This window comes from Canis lupus, chromosome 23 (genome assembly GCF_048164855.1).
Source record: "Canis lupus baileyi chromosome 23, mCanLup2.hap1, whole genome shotgun sequence".
NCBI classification, from domain to species: domain Eukaryota; kingdom Metazoa; phylum Chordata; class Mammalia; order Carnivora; family Canidae; genus Canis; species Canis lupus.
This window is the reverse complement of record NC_132860.1, coordinates 32,893,162-32,917,074: the sequence shown is the minus strand read 5'-3', so window position 1 is coordinate 32,917,074 and position 23,913 is coordinate 32,893,162. Positions and strand designations below refer to the sequence as shown.

At 37.2% G+C, this 23,913-nt stretch overlaps 1 protein-coding gene across 3 annotated transcripts in view; it reads left to right on the top strand.

Moving 5' to 3' along the window:
- TENM4 (teneurin transmembrane protein 4) overlaps positions 1–23,913 on the top strand; it is a 2,813,748-nt gene that overhangs the window by 1,396,544 nt on the left and 1,393,291 nt on the right. Inside the window, exon 1 of one of the 3 annotated variants that reach the window (XM_072794814.1) lies at positions 13,831–13,898. The exons of the other annotated variants lie outside the window; for them this stretch is intronic. The gene's annotated coding sequence lies outside the window, so the exon portion shown is untranslated. Of the gene's footprint in view, positions 1–13,830; positions 13,899–23,913 lie in introns of those variants that run through there. 3 annotated transcript variants of the gene reach the window in all.

Genomic DNA, 23,913 nt, shown 5'->3' with positions numbered 1-23,913 from the left:
TGAGTGCATTTGACATCTCCATCTCAAATACCTGTTATGTTCTGAAAGTTGTAGAATAACCATTTCTCGTTGACAGAATTTAACAGAAATGGTACATTGCAGCATCAGAAGAGGAAATAGGAAAGAGAGTGTTCAGAGAATAAAAGCAGAAGTGATGGAAAAAGACAAGCCAGGGTAGGGACCAGAGGGAATGACATAGGAGTTCGAGACAAAGAGCAAGGAGATTTTTGATCCTAAAGTTTGGAGTGCCTGCCAAGATAAAATGTGCTAATATTAAATGAATTAGAAATGTAAAAGTTTGGGATGCCTGGGTGGCTCAATGGTTGAGCATTTTGCCTTTGGCCCAGGGTGTGATCTCGGAGTCCCAGGATCAAGCCCCACATCTGGCTTCCTGCCTGGAGCCTGCTTCTCCCTCTGCCTGTGTCTCTGCCTCTCTCTCTACGTGTTTCTCATGAATAAATAAATAAAATCTTTTTTAAAAAAGAAATGTAAAAGTTTATATTTGTGCTACAATTTGACCTTAAAATGTATAACTGTTTTTTTTCTCAACATAGGACTATTCAAACTATCCATATCTACATGTCAGGCACAGATTGTCCATCACAGATGCAGAGTGAATATGATGGATATAGTCCTGGATAGTGGAGGATACAGACAAATAAAATAAAGGCTGGTGGGGAAATATTAGACTGGGACTCTGGAGCAATGGCTGACTCTTAAAGGAAGAGAGGAAAGAGGCATGAATGACTATGATAACCATGTGGAATGGAGACGGTACTGAGCTTTGAGGGACTGGTCTCTATAGCTGAGCAGGGGAACTTGGGCAGTAATAACAACTGAGGCAAGGCAGGTAATTTCTATTTCACAAATAAGGAAACAGGAGAGTAGAATCGAGTGAGCTGGTTGTTGCATCATTCATTGTCAAGCCACACCAGGGTCCAGGAATCATAACATATTCCCTGTTAAATTTTTACAGAAGAGATTCTTTCTTCTTTGAGGTTATCAAGACTGATTTTCAGACTGCAGAGAGTAGAGCAGTCATTTCTGAGAAGAAAATGAAATACAAACAATTCCATAGCCCATTGGTGGTTTTGATGATGACCTCCCGAATCTATCATCACATATTCTAGACTCAAGTTCTGGCTCCAGTACTGGTATGACCAAGTAATTGAAAGTCACTGAGACTTAGTTTCCTTATCTGACTGATCCGTCGTTACAACATACACATGCACACAAACACACATTCACATAATTAATGTTAACATTAGGGAAGAGAGTGGTATGGAAAGTTGACAATAGCTAAAAAGTGAAGGTAACAGTGTAAGTTTCTAGGAACAAGAATATCTGTGAGTTATCTATTTCTTTTTTTTTTTTTTTTTTGCATATTTTTTTTATTGGAGTTCGATTTGCCAATTCATTTCATTCTTTAGCAGGAAACATTCCTTCAATTTCCAAACCCAAGTCAGAATCATTCTCAAGCTTCCACATCACCCTGCACAGACTTGGTATATACTACTTTATATTTGAATATGCTTTTTCTATATTTTCCTCTTTGACCACATTGATCATCTTGAAAAGAAGTATTTTGTTCAGTTCATGTCTGTAATCCCATGGCCAGCACAGGGTATAGAGTTAGCCCTTGGCCATTTGGTTATGAATTCTATTGAACTAGAAGTTCATCAAGGAATACTATGAAAACTCAGAAGGCAGAGTGTAGAAGTCTAACCTGTCCAGTACTTTCCCCAAGTAAACAAAACTATAACTGCAGCAAGAGAGACTAAAGAGGTCAGCACATTGTCTCTGATAGCAGTGCTGAATGGGACGAGGATCTGTGGGAATAGCCAGGCATATTTCAGGTCATTAATCACATGAACATGCTGGTTTTGTGTGGCATCTCTTTATGTGGTTTTCAATGTGTCAGATATAACCTGGAGTTATCCCAGTTGGATGGCCATTGACTTTGGAGAATTTTATAGTGTTGGTTTCTTTTTCATGCGAGTGATTTGGGTGATTAACATATCCTCTCAAAAATAGGTACATCTACTCTCCTGAATTGAGCTTATTGAAATAACTACTGTCTTTTGCAGGAAAAAGTCCTCTCTGCCAGCTTTTATCTGGCCTTCCAGAGAGGCTGAAATGTTACAGGCCGTCAGTCACATATGGTTGGACAATTTGTGCTCTTCTCTGTTTTCACTTTGTATTTGCATTTTCATTTCTCTAGTATAGTTTTTCTTGTAATGGAGTAGCTGGTGACTGACGGGGCAAGGAGGTAGGAGTCTCATACATCAGTTGAATCAGAGCTGCCTGCTGCCTGGCATGTTTCAAGGCAGCCACGTACAGCATTCTTTGGGACCTACCGTCCTTGGGATACAGGGCTTAGTGATGAAGACAGCAGGGTCAAAAGGGTGAGCCTGTGTGTCATATAGAATTCAGACATAAAGCTTCCTTCTGTAGGAGGCTTTTTATTTTTTTGTTCATCTTATTGTTTTTGTTTTTGTTTTTTACAGGTTTTTGTATGTGAATATATAGCTGGGCTTGGAGGTAGGTGAGAGGATACTAGAAATGCAGAATCTGAGGAATCAAAAGGATATTTGAAGTTATAAAGGATGAAACCCATTCTATTTTGGATCTCCTCAACAATATTCCTTTCAAAGTTCTCCTAGTCTTTCCCTAAACGTATCCAGGGTAGAGAATTCATTACTTAGTAATATACACAGAATCTTCTCTGGGCATATTTGATTAACAGAAGAGCACCTATCTTTCTCTCACTTCTACTAACTACACATATAGCCTTTTAAAGAAGTTAAGATACAGATCGGATTGCCCCATGTCTTTTTCTATAAGGTAAATATTGCTTATATAACATGATTTTGGTTTCCTTCAAGGCTCCGTTCATCTCCCTCTGACTGTATTCCAGCAGGTCTTAAAGGTCAAACATCAAACTACCTACCTCCATGAAGCATTCTGACATCTCACTGCCATTAATTGTCTTAGTAGAAGCTCGAGTAGTAACCCATCAGAATTAGTATGGTTTATGCCAAAGGATTCTGTGGTTCAGTCAATTATAGTATCTGTCTCATGGAGCTGTTGCTAGTTTGTTCCTTTGGGCTGCCTTTGACCATGGGCACGTGACAAAGATGATTTCATTGACTTTAATTATGATAAGTACTGTTGCAGGATTTTGCTCACTCTCTGTTATATAGTATTACTGTAGCTGTCTGTCTTGAACACAGCAGGGCTGGGGGCATGACCAGATATTGGGCACTGGGTGAGAAGAAGAATGATTACCAGAAGATTCAGTAAGACAGGTAGACCAGGAAGAGAGACATCTATGGGAATCATTATATTTTGGAGAACAGAAAGATTTTTTTGGTTTGGGTTTTGTTTTTTTCTCCTCCCCTCCCCTCCCCTCCCCTCCTCTCCTCTCCTCTCCTCTCTCTCCTCTCCTCTCCTCTCCTTTCTTTTCCTCTTGAGACCATTAATGATACAATTCTAGGTTCTATCCTGCCCACTGTGGCAAATAGGTCTTATAGATATACAGAGATAGGGTCTAACCACCAGAAGATTAGCCAGGCTAGGAGTTCAAATGGGATAAAAATTAGAATATGTAAATTATAACATACTGGACAATTCTCAGCTGATTGTTTATTTCCTGAGACCAAAGAGCCTAGAAGTGTACCTAGGAAGCCCCAAAGCCTGGAATTACTAATAATCATTCTCAGAACATGTTCTTTATTATTACCAACACTTTCTATGTTTCCTGGCACATAGTCGTTATTTTATAAGCAATATGTACTGCATCTTTTAAAAAACTCCTAGTCCTTTTTTTGTTCTCAATTTAGTGGCATGGATATACTGAGAATGACTTAAAAAATAACCATGACGTGGAGTGCTTTCTATTTTTCTTTTTGAAAGTTAATATATATTGGGCTTCTCTAGCACTACTGTTGTATAATAAAAGTATAAATTTGCTTTTTATCTCTGTTTTCTAGCATAGAGATCCTAAAACCCTTGGAATTTCCTGAGTTAGGAGTGTCTTTTGTTACTCATAAAGAGCCCCTTTGGAACATACCTGAATCAATGCTAATGAGGTTGCTCAAGGAGAAGCCTCTGGATAGCTTCAGGATATTGACTAAGCATCAGAAAGACCAAAAGCACGCATATAGAGTGAGAACTACTTTTTCAGCCTCGTGCATAGCTCTAACAGGTGTCTGTGAACCTGACAGGTTCTACTGATGTGGTAGAAAGTTTGATGTCTTCATACAGAGGTTCTCTCATGTACAAAAACAGTGGCCTAGTATACAACTAATATTCAACGTGCATCCCTCACAAATACCATATATTCTGAATCTCAGCTTTCATGGATATATATGGGATACTGTTATCAGTTGAGGTGTGCCCCCCAACACCTCTCCCATTCAGATATTGAAATCTTAACCCCCGGTATCTCAGAATGTGGCCTTATTTGCAAATAGGGTCATTGTAAATTTAACACTTAAAGGGAGTTCATAACAAAGTAGGATGGGTCCCTAATCCAATGCAACTGGTATCTTTATGAAAAGGAGAAATTTGGACACAGACAAGAGCACAGGAGAATACCAATTGAAGATGAAGGCAGATATCAAGATGATAATATTCTATAAGCCACAGAACACCAAAGATTCCCAGCCAACCGCTGCAAGCTGGGAAAGAGATCTGGGGCATAGCCTTGTTTTGATCTTGGACTTAAATTCTCCAGTACTGTAAGACAATAAGTTTTTACAGCTTAAGCCACTCAGTTTGTGGTACTTTGTTACGGCAGACCCCAGTAAACAAATGCAGATACTAGTATTATATTGATAGGCTTGATTTTTAAATAAAGTTTAAAATAATTAAATATGATAATAAAGAACTTGGTATGGAGTCTGACACAAAATAAGTGGTCGATTTTTATTCATAAACATCTTGAATAAGTAAATAAATGGACAAATTAATTTAAAATGTTTCCATTGCATCTCCACAATTGTTGGAGAAACAGAGATGTTGACCTCAAGGAGAAACATAGCAATTATTATAAAGGTCAGAGTCTATCCCTGGAGGCTGAGAGGGTTTGATGTATGTTTCTCTATGCTCTTCTGGAACTGTCTATGCTCCAAGATCAATGCCTGCAATGTTTTCTTTTGTTGCTTTGTATTTTGAAGAGATCATGCAAGGAAAGGCAGCTTTGATTTGGAAAGAGAGATGGCTGAGTTCTATTATCTAACCTGGTTGTATTTATTATTTTCATCCAACTTATCTGTTCTATCGGAGAAATCCTAGACAAGACACCCATTATTAGCAGGGGAAATGGAGAATTTACAAAAGGTACTGGATCTCTGCAAATGTGGCCCCTTTTTAAACACATTCATCTTGAGAGTCATCTTGTAAAAATCATCATCTTGTAAAAATCAAAGTGTTCAAAGAAAGCGATGAATGTTGACATCCAAGAACAAAGATCACAGTTTGCACATAAATTTGGCAATGACTAAAGACAAAGAATACCTGTTAACTGAGAGTATGGGCTTGTAGGTGTTTAAATTGGATCGCATTTTCAGTAGAGCAAACAGGGAATGTGTATCAAAGCCATAACAATGTGTATTTTTTATAAAACTCAGCAATTTTATTTTATTTATTTTTTCATATTTTAAAAGATTTTATGTTTAAATAATCTCTATATCCAACCTGGAGTTGAATTTATAACCCCAAGGTCGAGAGTCACATGCTCCACCAACAAACCCAGCAATTCCATTTTAAAGAGTAGATCTTAAGGATATTGAGTATGCATGAAAATATTGTGTAGGATGTTTATTGCAATGTTGTTTATAAAAACAAAATTGAAAGTAATTTAAATGGTTAAGAGTTAAGGTTAGATTAGTTAATTAAACCAATTGTTAGATTAATTATTAAAAGTCATATAATGGATTTATATGCAGACATTTGAAAAATGACATGGTAAGAGGATATCTAATTAATTAAAAAGTATGATATATTATTTATTTTAATATTGTATACACATCCATATCTATCCCTAAAGAAATGGCATTTTATTCCACAACATTTATGAGTAGGGCATGTTACAGTCCTGTATTTCTCTAAACAAAATTAAGTTCTCTACAATATCCACCTGCTTTGCTGGTGCTACATCCGTTCTTAGACACTAGTGAGTGGCATCCATAAGATGCTTACAGGAACCTTAGACTTAATGTGCTGCCAAAATCTGGGGGTGGTATTGCTTTCTTAAACCATTTTAGAGATGATCAACAACCCAAGCCCATTTCTTCTTTCCAAAGCTGGTGGCCCTACACACTGATCATGAAGATATTTTACTGCAGCTCCTAAAACCATGACTCTTAGTATAAACTCCCTCTTGCATCTATATACTACTGTCTGAGAGGTCCTGCCACAGCTCACAGAATCTTTGTGGAGACAGTATGCTAATCCTTGACAGTAAGGGTTAAAAGTCTTCTCAGCCTCAAGGCTTCTTACCCTTTGAGGTTGGGACATCTTGTATGTTCTCAACTCCAGGTACTATCTTCAGGTCAAACTGCCCCATACAGTCTTCCTTACTGAGTCTGAAATCTTTGTTTCCTGGGGGTGTGGGCTGGGAGATTGTGGTAGGGAGCAGCTCATACCTAAAGAGAGAAAATTCTGACTTTTCTTTTTTGGGTGGGAAAAACAGATGCTAAAATCAGTTCTTTCTCTAATAACCTATTATTTAATCAGCTTATTGCAACAGTCAGATGACCTTGGGATGAGCTCTTTTCTTTCCATAGGACCAAGAGCTACTTGCTTACATTTTTCTGCTTCACTTTCATTATCTGTACAAAGTGAAAATTTTAAATATGACCTAATATTACCCACCCACAAGTAGCTATCACAGGTTGGGCATTCCCTTGGGAAGCCAACTGAGACAGAGGTTAGCTTGTAAAACTTTACTGAGGAATCTCATCTGGAGGAGCATCAGCAGATAAAAGATGGCAGCTGGCTTGAGCAGAGAGAGAAGTTACAGTAAAACCAGCCCCAAGAGGAGCTCCGAAACTGCCCTTCACAGCGTTCCCAAGTTTGAGTGAGGAGAGGTAGCCCTTTCTTCTCCCAAATGGGTCAGTATTGGATGAAGGCTGGCCCTGGAAGGTGATGAGGATTTGGGAGGGAAGCTATTCTTCACAGTTGAGACAATTCTTGGTGAGAGCTGACAGCCAGCACTGTCAGCAAAGCATTGCCAGCAAGCCAACCTCACCAGCAGTTGGAAAATCTGTCCTTCAATTCTGAAGGAGAGCTCTGGAAGGTGCACAGCCTCTATGATAGTGGTAAATAATATGACATTTACAAACAAAATAATGCCTAGTTCCCAGCACATTTTAAGAGCGCCATAAACATTACCATGTATTTGCTTCTGCTTTATTAATACTCTTGGAATATATATGCTAAAGTGTTTAACTTGGTGGTAGAACCATGGCTACTTGCTGTTTTTTTCTTTGTGTTTTTCTATGCTTTCAATTTCATAGTTCTCTCTTGCCCTGGGCCACCTTCCAACTACCTGATATAGATATGGGCAGATGTCAGACTTACTGAGTAGCTGAGCTGTATCCTTTGAAGTAGGAGGAGCAACACATCATTCTACTCATATTTCTTTATACCACTTTTATTACTATTGATTCCTATGTCCAAGCACATTCTCCCAACACCTTACAGAATTTGGACTTTCAGGAGTACTTCATAAATGTTTATTGAATAAATGAAAATAAAAATACAGTATCATCTCATGTACTTCTTGCATACATTCCTTCCTCCATTCATTTGGTAACTCCTGCATCTATTTATTCACTTATCCATGTGTTTATTTAATAATCATATATGAAATTAATATCCTGGGCCAAATATTATTCTAAGGGCACAGCCATTGCTAAAAGTAGATGTGATGACTTTTAGATTGATGTGATGACTCATGAGATATTGTATGTCAGATGGCCTTATAATCTTTAAAATGTAATATTAATTTTTATTGCTATCCATGGACCCCTGTCTTATTTGTGGGGCATATTTTTGTGTTCCTTTTCATAGGAAAACATCTAGAACAACATGTATTGTTTTTCTCTTACATATGTACCTACCAGCAGTTTCTTTCTGATACCATGTCAAAGGTCCTTCCTTAGCACACTTGACCTCTTCAGATTGCATTGCTGGCTTTCTTAAGCATTAAATAACTGGAGGAGAACCACTGGTTGAGGTCAAATCATTTATCAGGATCAATAGCTTTGAACTGACTCTGGGTAGATGTGGTACGCTTTCCATATTGAAAGGTCAGAATCTGTCAACTAGCAGGAAATGCTCTAAGCTCAAATAATGCATGTCAGGATAACATAAAACATTGATTGCATTATCCAGGGGCCATTTTGAAACATCCTCATTCTTTGGGTCTAAAATAGCCACTAGATGGCACTGCTATTTCAAAATGGATTATCTTATAAAAGAATGGAAGTACCATTACCATATTCAGCCCCCCCTTTATCCCTGTCTTGTTAATGTATACATTATGCATGTAAACTGGACTCAAGTATCTGTTATCTCTTATCCTGTCAGTTTTTACATAAAATATGGAAATAGTAATGACACTTGGTGTTCTAGTAATGGGTAGTATTTTTCTGTATGATAAGGTATTGTGTGGACTTGAAAACCTTGTATAGATATTAACTTGTCTACTTATTGCCAATAATGTAAGTCAAATGAATATAAAGTTATGAAAATGGAGAATGTATCTGATAACTATTTCAACAGCTAAGTTTCGTAAGTTGTAAGATGACAAGAATGGAAATATTGAAAAACTCCCTAAATTTCTATTTCAAAAACCCAATTGAGAATAATAAAAGATATTTAGGGGGGCTTATCTAAGTATTGCATTATATAAGCTCTAAGCTTTCTTAATTCTAGGTATACCTTTGGTCTTTAGCAAACATCAGAAGAAAACTCCATATGCATTTGTTGTAAAATATATTGAAAACATTATTCATTGTTATTTCATATATGTAACATATCAGGAGGCAAGTATCCATTAGAATTGAGTATAAGGAAAATGATGAACTGGTCTACTACATTTTAGCAGATAAAAACAGATTATATAATATATTATCTATCTATCTCCTTGACTACCAGGAGACTCAGAACCATTTTTAACATTCATCCCTGTAACTGTCCTCCTGCTTACAGTATCCTGATTCTTCTTCTTTTCTATGGTTCCAGGTCTGTTTCTTTTATGGAAAATTTAACATTTGACTTTTCTTTTTATGATCTATCTCAAATCTTTTATGGAATGGGTTAGAATAATGACCAGTAAAAAAAAATGATAATTATTTAAAATGTGTTTTAAAATGCTTTAATTTCTCAAACCAGTAAAAGTCACTCATTTTCTTTTTGCATGATACCCTCTAGGTATTGAAAACAAAAGTAAACACAGCCTTTAATTAGAAACTGATGTTGTCAGAGAGACAAATAAACCATATATTGTTAAATTGCTTTGCATGGTATTATTTAATTTAGTGCTACGGTGAGTTTGAGGATATCACAAAAGACTCAAAGAGATCCCTGGGTCAGAGAGATATGGAATGGCTTCATGGGGAAGTAGGGTTTAAGAATGTTCTCAGGGGATCCCTGGGTGGCGCAGCGGTTTAGCGCCTGTCTTTGGCCCAGGGCGCGATCTTGGAGACCCGGGATCGAATCCCACATCGGGCTCTTGGTGCATGGAGCCTGCTCCTCCCTCTGCCTGTGTCTCTGCCTCTCTGTCTCTCTCTCTCTCTCTGTGTGACTATCGTAAATAAATAAAAAATTAAAAAAAAAAAAAAAGCCAAAAAAAAAAAAAAAAAAAAAAAGAATGTTCTCAGGGTCAGAGAGTATTTAAATCGGGCAAAGAAAAGATGGGAAGAGAGATAAGAACCCACCTGGTATCTAGGGAACAATTAATCTGGCTTTAGCAAAGAGTTTTTTGCATAGTCTGAGCATTGAAAGTAAGATTCTGAAGACCTGAATGCAAGGCTGAGGAATTACTGCTCCTTATATAAATGTAACCTGTGTAAAATGCAGGCTAAAATCGGTAGCTCCTCATAATCCATGGCCCTTTAAATAGAGCACCTACCTACCAAACTAATTGCTGATTCTTAAGTACCCCCAGGCTGCTCCTTGGGCTCCACAAATAATTGAAAGACCAGGTAATCAAAAATGATCAGCGTGTAGAAGACATCTACAGCAAAACTCCTGGAAACCTGTTTTGAATTTACCTTTGATGAAGTCCAATTTAGTTGAATATTGACCATTTAAAAATATTCCTGTTTTTATGGGATCTGTATTTGTGCTATGCCCAGGTTGGTATCCCTCAAAATTAAGGTAATATTCATGTTCTCAGTTTCCTGGAACTTACTTTTCTTTTTTTCCTTTGTACTATTCCAAAGACTTAGTTCAAAAAAGTTAATTGTTTTTGGATTTTCTTTTTGGATTTTTTTTCTTTTTAATTTATTCTCTCTCTCTCTGTCTTCCCTCCTCCTCCCTGTTTCTCTTTCTCTTAAAGAGTGGAAAAGCATTAGGTATCAATGAACTTATTTAATGCACCAGAGCAGTTGACTATTTTACCTATTCAATGCAGAGAGTCCCTTAGATATCTGAAATAATTATACCTGTTTTCCCCAAGGTAAACAGCCTTTGTTCATCAACTATGCCTTATATGACATTGCTTTGAGCTGCCGCCCTCATAGCTATCCCTAGACACCCATTAATTTTCTCTGAACACGTTTCTATTGCCATATGGATATACTCTTTTTAAAGTACAGAAGTCAGATCTGACCACAAAAGAAAGCAGGGTCATCTCCCCTATTATTCTAGTTATTATTTATTCATTCTCATTCATTCATTCAATAAATATTTATTAAGCACCTATTATATGCTAGGCATTTCATCTAACAGATAACTGTGTCTCCTCCCATGGAGCTTACAACCTGAGGGAAAGAACAATATGAAAGAAAGCATATTGTTCATGCAGTGACGATTATGTGGAGGCTGTTTTGGGAGTATGGAAGAGCAGGAAAGCGGTGGTCAGGGTTGTCTTCCTTAAGGAAAGCTGAGACCAAAAGAATGAATGAGTTGGAAAGATGTAGAAAAATGGAGGAAAAACAATCCAGTTGTCTGGGATGGAGTAAGGTGTTAAACTTTCTGTGCCTCAGTTTCCACATCTGTAAAAAGGGAACAATAACAAAATCTATCACCACAGAGTTGTGGGAAGTAAATGAGATAAAGGAGTTAGAAGAGAATCAGCCTAATGATGGTGATGGGGATGACTTTTTATTGTAGAGAAGGGAGACACATGCTAGGCGTGGTAAGGAAGCTGAATGGAGAACTATGGGTCCGGAGGCCACATAGCAGAAGAGTGGGAAGAGAGGCCATTTGGACCCATGTGAAATAGAGCAGAGGCTTTTTGGACGTGGGTCTGCCTTTGACAGAATGGAGCATACTCAAAGAGAGAGTGCAGCAAGCTCCCATTCTCCCCATCCTGCCCTTTGCTCCTCTTGCTTTTTAGGTGACCTGGTTATAATGGAAATGCTGTGAAGTGACTTTATCATTTTGATTTGGTGATATTGCTCTCTCTCTCTCCATTCATATTAATTTATTAATATTAATTTATTCTTTCATATTAATTTATTCTTTAATTGGGGTGATACCTAAACCACACAAAACAAGTGCCCTCTTACCCCCTTGGAATTACTGTCAACCTTTTTGTGCACGGGTATTTGTTAGTGTTTCAGTTCCCCTTCCTTCTTCCAAGATCAGCTATACACAGTTAACTCCTTTAATCTTGTCTCACCCAGTTAGTCCCATTTTCTTAATCATTTTTGTTCCTCCTCTCACTATTCCCTTGAAAATTGCTTTATCTCATGGTCAATTTATCACATAGCCATTTAATTTTTACCAGGCACATAAACCCCTCAGTGGAAATAGCACTGAGAAGCATATTTGCACTCAGTGAAGCTCCTGCTTTCTTGAGTATATTGCTCACTCTTGCCTTATAGATTGGTTTATATACATAGCTCAAAAAGTTGAGTACCATTAGAAGGATTCTGTTTGCTAATAGCATTGCCATCTTGCCTATTCGGTCTGAGAGGAAGAAGGACCTTGCAGAGAGTAGAGCTGTAAAAAGAACCTGGACTGTAGCATTAGGCAGACCAACCTAATAGTGATGCAATTGACTCAACCTCTCTGAGCTATAGAGTCTTCTGTATTTGGTGCTGGTTATGCAGTAGTTCTAGCATCACATTTGCAGGGTATAAATCTCCACTCTGTCCCCTGCCAGTGCAAAGACCTCAGCTGACTGACTTAACTGCCCTTTGTCTTAGTTTTCTTATATTTGAAATGAGGATAATGACCATACCTCTGTGATAGGGATGTTGTGAAGATGAACTACAAAAACCTCATAGCCTTGTAGGAGGTGAGAGCTTAGTAAATATTCAAATTATCTTCTGTAAAATGGTACAGTAAAACTGACCTAACAAGGTCATGGTGGACAAGGTGATTGTGGATCATCTAGCTATTTTAAAATTTCATAGATTCACTAAATAGAAACTTTCTGTGTTTCACATGTATTTACTTTCATGGATGCACCACGTAGAGTTAAATTGAAAAAGACAATCATCACATGACTAGTGGAGGATACAATTGGCTAATTACCACTTCCTTAAAGGAATGGTTGCTTTCTAAGGTTTGAAGCAATATAAGAAACCACAAGGAAAAGACCGTCTTACTCGGTTACATAACAATTAAAAAATGTATGTACGAAGGAAAATAAAATCATAACAAATTAAAGAAAAAAGAACATACTGGGAAAAATATTTCCCCAGATATACCAGAGGAAATTGTTATAAAAATTAAGTGAGATGATATATGTGAAAATGTAGAGTTAACTATAAAACATAATAAACATGTTAATATTATTTAAAATTATGGTACAGAGCAATTAAGTCTTAAGCACCAGGCACGTAAATTTATATCTATCTGATGCTATGTTGGACCTCTCTGTACCTTATTTTTTTAAGATTTTATTTATTCATGAGAGAAACAGAAAGAGAGGCAGAGATGGGGGCAGGCCCCCACCTTGGACCTTAAGATCCCCCTAATTCCATGGTTTAGGGATGATCAAAGCCTTAATTAATGGGAGAAATCCCATTAATCTTGTGTCATCCCTTTCCTCATAGCTCCTTACTAAGTTCTAAGCACTTGAGTTTCCTTGGGGCTCTCTTTATAGTGTCCCATGTCAAACACAGTCCTTCTTCCTCAAACGAACTCACTCCACAGATGTTTTGAGTATAGAAACCTTAAGATGGAACTGGAGGGTATTATGCTGAGTGAAGTAAGTCAGTCGGAGAAGGACAAACATTATATGTTCTTATATGTTCTCATTCATGTGGGGAATATAAATAATAGTGAAAGGGAATATAAAGGAAGGGAGAAGAAATGTGTGGGAAATATCAGAAAGGGAGACATAACGTAAAGACTGCTAACTCTGGGAAACGAACTAGGGGTGGTAGAAGGGGAGGAGGGCAGGGGGTGGGAGTGATTGGGTGACAGGCACTGGGGGTTATTCTGTATGTTGGTAAATTGAACACCAATAAAAAAAAAAAAAAAAAAAGAAACCTTAAGGAGAATTTGGAGTGTTACAGGAAGAAACAGGATGTCACTGCCAAGCATTTGCCATCTTTTTTGCCCTCCCACTCCTGCACTCTCCTATTTCTCAGGAACAAAGGCCTTATCTTACAAGGATGATTTCTTCTCTTTCTTTTAAGCCATGAAACCCACCTCAAGTGGACTTATTATGGCAATTTCTGAATAAAGAAGGCCCTCTTCCTAAGGTAATTCTTATATTAGCCTCTAAGAGGATTAAGTTTTCTCAATTTAATTATGTATATTATTTTAAATCCCCCCCAAATACTTGTAAGTTTTGGCCATTCTTATATTTGGTGCACAGAGAAATGGAAAAAAAAAGAGAAATGAAATACCTACTCAAAATTAGACATCAGGAGGTGACCATGTGGCCTTAATAACAATGAAAGCAGTGATATCTAAATAGTATATATATAAAAGATATATGTGCAAATAAATGGGAGAAAATATTTATATTCCAAGTGATTTGAATGATCAGTTCTCATAATGAAAAATAGAATCTTGGGGCACCGGGGTGGCTCAGTGGTTGAATGTCTGCCTTGGCTAAGGTCTTGATCCTGGTGTCTTTGGATCAAGTCCCACATTGGGCTCCCCACAGGGAGGCCTGCTTTTCCCTCTGCCTATGTCTCTGCCTCTCTTTCTATGTCTCTCACGAATAAATAAATAAAATCTTAAGAAAAAATTAGATGCTCTACTCCTTTGCTTCTATCAATATAATAGCATTATTTGTCTTACTGATAATAACGGTAACTATAATAATAACACATAACACAAATTGAGTGAATATGGACCAGGTACCATCCTACGTGCTGTATGTATATTGACTCACTTAATCCCCACAACAATCCAACCAGCTAAACACTGTTATTTTTCCCACTTTATGGCTGAAAAGCAAGAGCCCACAGATAAACAACTTGCCCAAACTCACAAACTCAGGGACACCTGTAATCCAGTTACTTCTAACCTCTGTACTAACCCAGAATCAAAATTCACTAGCACTTGCAGTTAAAACCTTAAAAATCATACCATAGCAAGTCTCAGTTTTACATTCTTTAAGTTTATGAAATATTTCATTTAAAGCAATAATACCAAGTACTAGTGACATTGTGATAAAACTGGAGAGATGCATATGGTGAGTGGTCACAGATACTTGGCCTTTTTGAGAGACAAAAATATGATTCATATTCTTTCACTTAATAATTTATCTTTGGGGAATTTATTGTAAAGAATTATATATGTAAATTTATTTAAATTTATATATGATGAAGATATAAGCCATGCTACTCATTGCAGCTTAAATATCTGACAGCCGAGTAAATAAATTATAGTATATCAATGCCATGGAAAATATAATGTGATCATTAAAATTTCAATTACAAACTATACATTTACATAGGGAAATTTGCATGTATAGTGTTAAGTAATAGAAATCATTGAATGTAGATATGTATTACATTACTATTTAAAAATATGTGTGCTGGATGCCTGGGTGGCTCAGCAGTTGAGTGTCTGCCTTTGACTCAGGGCATGATCCTGGAGTCCTGGGATCGAGTCCTGCATTGGGCTCTCTGCATGAAGCCTGCTTCTCTCTCCGCCTCTCTCTGTTTCTCATGAATAAATAATTAAAATTTTTAAAAAATAAAAAATAAATAAAATAAAAATATGTATGCTTATAGACAAAGACTTAATAATATAAAACATATGAAGTTAAATTGGTGAAAGACAAATAATTTTTAACATGTTTATTTTAAGATTATTTTTGTGTTGTAAGTTTATTTGCATACTAAAATAAAATTGGTAGACAATATAGGGAATCAAAAGGAGGATATGACATGCATTATTTATAGCTACTCTAGAGAAGGAATCTCATCTTGGAGAGGAACTGAGGCCAAGCTTATCATCAGCATCGATGCTCTAAACCTCCTCAAACGAAGTAGCTTTACCAGCCATCCTTTATTACTCGGTATCCCTCAAGCATTCCTCTCCAGAGAGCCTTTCTGGAGCAAGAGTTGTCAAGGGGAAACTGACAAGCTCAGCTTCCAATTTCCTCATGAATTGGTACTCTTCTGTGTCACCATTATGATGACATGTGTCCTATCCTTTATCCAATTCTGTTGGGGTTGCCAGAGAATTGAGAATCCTTGTAGAAAACATTAAATAATCTTATCCAGAAAAGTTCTTGTCTAAGCTGCATTTCTCCTCCAAATTCCTACATTGCCCTGTTTCGAGGCATGAAATGTCTTACATGTAGATTGTCTTTTCACAGAGACTGAGAGTTCCTTGAGGACTGATAGGACCTAGCTCTGTTCATTTTGGTGTCACCAAGTTATAGTGATTTGCTTCACACCTCCCTCCAATTCTGAGTGCTTTTTCCTCTTTTCACTTGCTAAGTCTTTCTAGCTCTGGTTGTAAGGTCATCTCTCCGTGGAGGTTCCCAAGTCTGATCAGGCAGAGAGAGGACTTTATGTTTCTCATTCATGGTAACACTCTACATACTCTTTGCTATATTTCTGATAGAGAATGTTTCATTCTACAATGGCAATATCCTGATAGTTATTGCCAATTATACAGCTTAGACACTTGGCAAATTCTTAAATATAACTACATAAGGAAGAAAGGGAAAGCCTTTGCATTCATCCTACCCCCTGCTAAGCACCATTTATATAAAGTATGCTTTATATATCTCTTGATTTTACCAGCTATGTAAACATTTATTACACAAGGAGTCTTACCAAACATACTATTCAATAACATGCCTTTTTTTCCTCACATAAAAATATCCTATGGATAATTATTCATCTCAATTCACATAGATTTAGCTTATTATTATAAATAGATCCATAGTATTGGCACACAATAACTTATTTAATTTTATATCATTGGATATTGAATTCAATTAATGGACAGTTGCATTCATTTATTCTGTTGTATTCAGTTATTCACTATTTTTAAATACCACAGTGAACATTCTTACATATACATCTTTCTTCACTTGTCTACTTGTTCTAGGACAAATGTCTAGAAGTGAAATTGCATATAAATCCATATACATATTTTAAATTTTAATATACAACATTTTAATTAACTAATGTAATTAATTAACTAATTGAATTAATTTAACATATTAATATATATTGCCTACTAAAAAGGCTGTAATAGTTGAAACGCCCCCATGAGATTTTATTAAAGTCATTGGTTTCTTATACCCTGGCCAGTATTGATTATCTTTATATTATAATTTAAGTACTTATTTCCCCACCTTCATACTGGCCTGATTTTATAAAGGGCAAGGATGGTTATTTATCTTTTTTTTTTTGACATACAGTTAGTTTTGTTTTTAATACATATGAACATGTGGCTAATGGAAGGCATTCTATTTCTAAAATAAATGTGAACATTTTAAAGTGCTAAATTGTGAAGTGATTCTATATACTCTACAATGTACGTGACAGAAGGATTAGGGACATTGGACCCACAGAAATGGCAGATGTAATTCTAGTTCTGTGTCCTATCACTGTACCTGAAGCAGGGCACACAAACTCTTGGAACTTCAGTCTCTTCTTCAGCAAAATGAGCACAATAATCTCTCTAAAATTCTTGTAACAGCATTTATGTAAGGATTGAATTTAAAAATTACATAAAATTTGCTACTCTCCATGAGGCTGGCAAAATAGCAACATTACTATCAACTGGTTGCTGATTATAAATGTAGACTCTTAAACTACCTATTGAACTAGAATGTGCATTTTAACAAGATCTCCTCCAGGTGATTCTTATCCAGTGTAAAGTTTGAGAGCCACTTAATAGAAAACATTAAATACAACATCAGATGCAAAACATGTAATCAATGATATAATAATGACAATGATGATGACAATGATGTAATGTACATAAAGTACCAGCACTTAATATACCATAGTATAATTTTTATTAGTTTTTTCAAATTTAAAATAATAATCATGGGCTTCTGCAAAATGCTGCATTTCTTTAATATATGCAAAAGTTCCATTTGGGGGTGTTAAGTGATGTGCTATGCAGTGGAATGAATGTGATTTGCACTTGGCAGTTCATTTGGGAGGCAGTGGAGCATGGGCCTTGGGAACCAGAAGGGGCTGGATTAGAATCCTAGCTCTGTTTCTCATTAGCTGGCAGGTTCCAAGCAAATCACTTAATACCCTTGAGCTCTACTCTTTTCAGTTGGCTGCATTGAGACTCTTAATAGTTTACTTGAATAATACTATGAACACAACTTTGGCATATTTCAGGGGTCAGGAATAATATCTGTACCAGTTGCTGTGTGATAAGTGCTGGATAGTGCTCTAAATGCCTTGAGCAGTTATTTAATTAACTCCTTGTGAAATCCTCTGAACTTATTATTTGTTATCATCCCCATTTTATGGAAGCATAAATACTCTCAGAGTTAGGTTAATTCAGTTGCCTAAGTATACTAAACCCAGATGGGGTGATGACATAGCCTAATCCCTCCCTCTCTTCATCCCTCCCTCCCTCTCTCCCTTCCTTTTTTCCTTCCTTTCTCTCTCTTTTCTTTCTTTCTTTCTTTCTTTCTTTCTTTCTTTCTTTCTTTCTTTCTTTCTTTCGTCTTTTCCCCTTTATAATGCTCCCTTCAGAAAGTGATGCCTGAGCTGAGTTTTAGGAGAAAATAAGAGTCTGGTAGGTGCTAATTCTGATTTACCATCTTCCAAGTACCTTTTTTTTTAATTTTTTTCCCTCTCATATTCTCTACCCTTCTGTTTTTCTCTATTCTTTCTGTCTCTGGAAATCATTCCTTGTTCAACTGGTGGTACCCAGAACCTCAGTATGGCTTCATCAGTGATGCTGGCATTATATCAAAGATCCATGATCTGAAGAGTATTTCTTTCCTCCTCACTGTCTCGTATTTAACAGAGCTTTTAGTAGGTTTATATTTCCTACACCTGTAGATAAGAATACTTAAAATACTTATGTTGAATAAGTATCAGGCACTGTTCTAAGCAATAATTTCATTAATTCAGTCAGTCTCTGTAACAACTCAATGGTATAGGTGCTAGAATTATATATCCCTAATTTACAGATGAAGACACCGAGGCCAGAGAATTTTTGTGACTTGATCAAGGCTACTCAGTTGATGAAGCTGAGATTCAAACCCAGACAAACTTGCTATAGATTCTATCCTTTTAACCATTATACCTATTGCTTCCCTCCTGACTCTCAAAACAGTATTGAGAGATCAGTAGGAAAGTGTGAGATTCACCACTTTACAGATGAGCACAAATTTTCAGGGTACTATATGATTTGCCCAGGGTTACATAGATCTAGATGTGGAGTAGGGATTAAGATCCATGTCTCCAGGTAAAAGGCTAGCTGAACCAGAAAAGGAAACTCAGGACAAACAGCCACAGAGGAAGCCATGATGGAATTTGAGCAGAAACTGAGATCTGCAACATGCCCAAAGAGAAGGGCCTGCCAGATTCTCTGTTGGATTTAACTTGTCATTTATGAGTGAAACAGTTGTCTTCCTTCTTCCCACATCCATTTTGCCATCAAACGATCAGTGTGATCCTGCATCCGGAATCATGTTTGACTCTGAATTTGCAAAATTTGTTTTTGTTCTTTAATTCAGGGTTCTTCTGCCTTTCCTAACAGGCTGTCCTTTCCCTTTACATCATAGTCCACTGAGACTATGCTAAAAGAAAAAAAATAACCCTCCAATGAGCTTAGCAGTGTTCCTTTTCTCTGTGGTATGTTCTTAACATGTCATTTCTGTTTTCTAATTATTCAATCAGTTGTTTTTTCCCCTCTTTTTAAAAATCGACTCTCTTCCCATTTTCCAGATCGTATAGCTTATAAGTGCTTTCCATTTTTCTTTGATTCTGGGCTCTAATTTGTTCCCCAAATGTCAACTGTCAGCATTTTGAGAATCAATGTTTGATTTTAAATATTAGATCCTGCCTTTCTCTTTTAGTAAAAAAAAAATAACAATAATAAGTGGGAGTCCATTTTAGAATTAATAGGAAAAAAATTTTTAATGTACAAACCATCATTTCCATTTAATCTGATTTTATTTTTAGTGTAAAGTAAGCAGGGAAGGTATTATCTTTTTTAATAGAAAAATAACTTGAGCTTCCAAGAAATTAAGTAAGAGAAATTAAATGAGTGACTAAAAGAAGAAAGCTGCCATTCTGCTAGGCCTTCTTATTTCTTTTTCTGCATAATATATGGAGAGAAAATAAGCTAGCACTTGCACTTGAATTGTCCCTATCCTTCTTAGTCTCTGTGTAAACTTGAGTGTACCAAACACCCTTTTCCAAGTAGGTATATGTATTAGTTAGAGTAGAAGTGATTTAAAAGTATATTGCCCACACTTGAAAACAAATTCAGCATTGGGATAATTTAAATAGCTAGAATGCTTCTGGTTTAATCAGGTAGGTGGATAGTGCTAATTTTAATAGGAAGAGAGAAGGTGAGATTAGCCAACTGTCATTTGATCTTGTGAATCTAGGGTTTAGCAGATTGGGTTGGGTAGCAGTTGTGTGTTCCACGGTGTCTCTGTATTGCAAATGATGTATTACCTTCTCTTGAGTGACCAAATGCATTCCTTAATCCAGGAAGATACCACTGGGCTCTTCAATGTGGTTCCTTTAAAACATCCCATTACAATTGCAGTATTCCAGCAAGTCCCCAAGTTACCTTTGTGATAAAAAAGATACTACAAAAAGGAAGTTATTATAGTGCGTAGTAGCCTCTGCATGCTCAGTAGAAGTCATGAGAAAGGACTGAATTGGGTAAGATAGGACCACTGATCACAATAGACAGAGTATGTGGAGAAAGTAGTTGTGTTGAGTCCTGGAGTTTTAGAGAAAATGGGCTGGTGTGGTGGAAAGTGTAAGTCAGGGGACCCCTACTGAGTCATTGCTCTCTTCTGTTTGTAGGTTCCCCTCCTTTCTCTTTGTAATGCTAAAAATGAGAGGCCGGATTACAGTCCTATGGTTCTAGTAGTCTAATTGAGGAGCTAGGGCTCAGCAGGTGGTAGTGTATCTGGGGCTTCTATGACATGGAACAATGTCTTTGGCTCATTTTCCCTTTAATAAGTGGATGGAGACAGTAGTGAATCTATGAAGACACAGTCCCTCCTCCTCCCTGGAGGGAGAATGAAATATTAAAAGACTTTATTATTGTAAAGAAGCAGATAACAAGACAATCAGGACCATTAAAAATTGACAAAGCACCAAGCCCAGATAAATTACATGGCATCATGCTGAAGGCAATGACAGGGGAATGGAAAAAGCCATTGGCAGAGATGCCTGGAAGATCAAGAGACCCCACACACAGACATAAGCATTATCTGCAGTCTGAAAGCCAGGCCCAGGCCCATGTATGAAGGCACTGTGATGCTAAAAGGTGCTCAGATTACATTTTCCCAACTGGATCTTCTCGTGCCCTTGGAAGACGTTCTCTATCATTTCATCATGGCACCAGTTACACTGTTTCTTATTGGCTTGATTTTGTCCCCCAAAAGAATGTGGACTTCTCTAGAGCAAAGCCTTATTTTGATGACTGGCACAGAACAGACATTCAGTAAGTTTATGGAATGACTCAATAAATAAACAAAAGTAGTGGGGCATGCAAGCTTTGGCTCCAGTTCCAAACTGAATTCCCTCAGAGAACTATATATTTTAGGGAAGATGTTTGTAACACCTTTCTCAAATTAAACATTTTAAAGAATCTTTATTCCTGCAAGAAACTGGCCAACTCCTAAAGGGTTCTAAAAACAGTATGACTTTTGCAAAATAAATTTGAGAAGAAAAATCACATGACCAGTAAAGGCTAGCTACTATGTGTATGGGGCTATTCTTAAAGGCTTCATTTTCAAGTGCGTTTCTAGATAGTAAGTGTTGTGATTAGTTTCCCTGCCTTGATTTACAGAAGAGGTAAAATTCAGAGGTTAAGTAGATCATAATCACAGAGCACAGAGGACAGATTGGACTTTATGCAAAGTATGTCTAAGTCCAGAACCCATTCTCTGTGTATTATTCCCCACTTTGTGAGATATGTATTCTCTGTGCATTATGTCCTAACTTTATGAGATACTGGTATTGTTAGGCCCTTGGCATAGAAGGCAATTAGCATCATGTCAGACAAGGCTCATGGTCACTGTCCAAGTTAATTTGTTGTATGTATTAAATGATAGTGAGTGTAAGAGTGTTGTCCTTTGAACATGCATGATAAGTTCTGAACTAGGTCCGTGTTCTGGAACTCTGGCACTATTTTTCAGACAGGCTCCTTCTTCATTATAGGTGTCTAGATGGAACTCTGGCAGGAGAGAAGGAAGATGCATGACCATCCTCAATGAAAAAGGAGACAATTGAGATTTAGAAAATATGTAGCGTCTCAAGATCATACTGGCCTAAAAAAAAGAAAAGCCTGGAGTTGATGCACAGCCTCCTATCTCCTTGTCCAATATCATTTCCACTAGTCCTCAGCTCAAAGCAACCCTGAGACATTACAGATCTTAAGGGGTGAGGGAGCACATGCTATGGAGATAGATTGTCTTGGATCTGAATCCTGACACTGACACTTACCAGTCGTGTGACCTTGGACAAATTGCTTAATATCTCTCAGGTTCAGTTTCCTCTCCCATGTAATGAGGGAACTAATACCTACCTCACTGAGTTGCTCTGAGAATTAAATGAATCTGTGAATTAATTAACTTATTCTCTGCATTGTACCAGAAAGGACTCAAGGTGGCTTACAAGGACATGATAATATGATTTAAGAATGGAGAAGAAAAGAAATAAGAGTAAGGCAGGCAGATAGGGGACTCAGTCCAATACAATGGCTAAGAATAGGTGCCCCATTTTCCTCAACGGTGTCTAGTAGCCAAACCCAGACGGGAAGCATTGACAGCTATATTGTTTACAGTATTCACAAAGTAATAACAGACTCATGACTTACAGGGAGCATGGCTATATTTAAGATATAAGATATATTTTATATTCTTATATTTAATATATAAGGTATACTTACATATATTCCAGGTTCTAGGTACTGCATTAGGCAGTGCAGTCAGTACTAAAAGGCAGACATGATCCTTGCCCTCATGGAGGTAAACTTTCATGATTTCATGATGTCAGTGTAATGTCACATCCATGATATCCTCTTTACCTAAAAATACAAAGAATAAATGAATTGCATAAAATTTTACATGTCATTCTTTGAGCAAAGTGTTTGACACACAGAAAGTGTTTAATACTGGGTTGTTCACATATTAACAGATATTTATTAATCTATAGCGTCTATGTTTATGCCTTTTCTAGGCACTGGGGATATGCAGTGTACAGACCAAACATCCTGATCTACGTCCTAGTTGAGGATAAAGATAAGATCATTATGTAAAATATGTGTTATAGCAGATATTGATAAGGGATGTGTGGTGAAGAGTGCTGAGCACAATTCAAAGAGAATGGCCAGGGGAAGACTCACTAAGAAGGCAATGTTTGAGTTCAGACTTGAAGAAAGAAAGGGAGGAAGCCATGAAGGTTCTAGAGAGTATTCCAAACAAAGAGAACAGCTAGTGCAAATGCCAAAGCCTGGTGCATGCCTGGCAGGATCTATGCAGTATTAGGGAGAATTCCTCCAACTGAAAGAAGTAGAAACTCAACTCCAGACAGGGTAAGCAAGATATTTACAGGAAAGAGATTTGCCTGAGTGGTTCATAGAATCCAAAAATTAGATGCAGGACAGCAGCCGTTCTAATTTGGGAAGCTCCAAGGCAGAACCAGGCCTAGTCTCCCAGCAGGCTTTCTCTCTCCTCTCTTCTCTAGACATTGGCTCTGTCCTCTTGGGGTTCTTTCTCTATGTAGATGGAACATGACATGGTGGCTGGCAGCTGCAGCCACATTCTTACAGCCTTAGAACCAAGCAGTGGAATAGCTATACTTTTCCCTGCCTGCTATTGCATAAAAAATGTCCAAGCCCAAAGGTCACTGTGGATGTAGAATGGGACATCGTATGATTGGCTGAGCCTGGGTTAGGAGTCCACCAATGTGGTCTGTTTAACAAAGTCTGACATTGAAAGGGGGTAGAGAAAGGGAACTGGGCTCATTCAGAGTGTACCAAAAAGTCCTGCTCAAAGTAAAAGACTATCCCTAAGAAAAGCAGTTCATAAATGTCACAGGAGAGACTAAATCCTCCTACCCTATCAGA